The 1,642-nt window shown below is 49.5% G+C and overlaps 1 long non-coding RNA gene across 1 annotated transcript; it reads right to left on the bottom strand.

Moving 5' to 3' along the window:
* Positions 1–246: 246 nt before the first annotated feature.
* LOC122392519 lies at positions 247–1,145 on the bottom strand. Its single transcript, XR_006258531.1, has 3 exons — positions 1,060–1,145; positions 584–788; positions 247–328 (listed from the first exon to the last, which is right to left on the bottom strand). It is a non-coding gene; the product is annotated as an uncharacterized LOC122392519 (long non-coding RNA).
* Positions 1,146–1,642: the final 497 nt, after the last annotated feature.

The raw sequence follows: 1,642 nt of genomic DNA, 5'->3' as shown, positions 1-1,642 counted from the left end.
GCAATTCCTTTTGACAAAAAAAAAAACTATACCTACCGATCAATATGCGTGCGACTTTCCAGTGACGGACCTAGACTTTCCTTGATTACATCTCGATTTCATCGTACAGCGTCTTAATGCAGTGTCTATTTTTTACTTCAACCCACCCTACTACATCTTAAAGTACCCTACCGCACCTCGAATCCGTAGAAGCTGCGCAGGAAGCCGACAGTGTCCTGACTGGCGTTCTGTTCTGCCACGTGCACAATGTTCCGATGACGGCTATCCTCCGCATCAAGGATGTGGTCATACCCGTCTAGCAGTAGCTGACCTAGCCGCTCCGTGTCCCCTGTAGGTGGACATAAAAGTCTTCAGGACAATGAAATGTCGCAATGTTCGGGTTTGAAATTTGATATATCGAAAAAGCCCAGCCATTCTATATAGTTTTTGGATTAATTTTAATGCTTTATAGGGATGAGATTGGGTATGTACCTAAGTCCATCACTTTACAACGCTTCATGTTTTGCCTCCTCTTGGAATATTTACCAATCCTGGCAGTCTCATCATCTAAAATTCGTTCGCCGCTTTCTCCACCCTCCCTCACCTCTGGCAGCCAGAGAGGTCACCCAAGCGTCGATGGCCGCTACATTTTCGGAGAGTCCCGCAGCCACCGCGGCATCCCGCGCGGTGGCATAGCGCTCGTCTCGGTCGGCCAGACTCAGCCCTGATTGGTCGAGAAGCCGAGAGAGGGCGTGGCCTCGGTGGGGCCGCTCGGCGGCAAAGTGCAGGATCGAACGGCCGCGGTCGTCCTGGGCAGGGAGGGGTGAGGGGAAGGGGGAGGACGGTCAATATCGCTCGCCATGGTGTGGCAACGGCGCAGTTGAGCTTCTGGGCACGAGTTTGGCAATATCGGAGAGGTTGAGCCGAAACAGAGTTTGCTATTTGAATACTGACTGAAGGTTTTCACCGAGAAGAAGACAGAGAGATTGAGATCAAAAGTCGAATGTTAAAAGTCGAAAAAATTGCATAAATCGCGATTGCAAAAATTAAGCGATAAGCGACATAACGCTGACAACTCACTCTTCTCAGCAGAGTTTTCACCTCCACATCTTGACCAGCACCCTCGTCTCCCGCAGGCGCTGTGAGCGCTTGTGACTCAGCCTCTTCTGCCAGTCCGGAATGGAAGACGTCCCTCTTCCGCTCTACCTCGCTCTCTCCCTTCTCCCCACGAATCGCACGGCTCTCTCTAGCCGCAGCGCGGCGGTACAGTACAGCCGCCAGGAGACCTATCGGTCCTCTGGGCGCACTTTGGCCACAGCGGTTAGCGCCTCGCTCAGAGGGCCCGCCAGCTCTGCCGAGAGAGGAGCAGATTGAGGTGTGCTCAGCGTGCTTATTGCCTTCAGTGCTAATTGTTGTATTTCATATAGTTAGAAGTTTGACATTACGATTTAAGGATTTCACAGGGTAGGTGATTTGTGGATATACTAAACATACATAATAGAAGCTATACATATGCGTTGGGGTGAGTTAGATGAAGTTTTGTTTCGCTTGTCTTCGATGGGTAATAGTGAATGAAATATATTACAGATGACGTTAAAATGCGTAAATTCGTAAATTCTAATGAGATGCTACATGAATGAGATGGTAATATTGATCGGCTTCA

This window comes from Amphibalanus amphitrite, unplaced genomic scaffold (assembly GCF_019059575.1).
Source record: "Amphibalanus amphitrite isolate SeventyFive unplaced genomic scaffold, NRLGWU_Aamphi_draft 000490F_arrow, whole genome shotgun sequence".
NCBI lineage: Eukaryota > Metazoa > Arthropoda > Thecostraca > Balanomorpha > Balanidae > Amphibalanus > Amphibalanus amphitrite.
The sequence above is the reverse complement of the archived record's forward strand: the minus strand, read 5'-3'. Positions and strand labels throughout refer to the sequence as shown.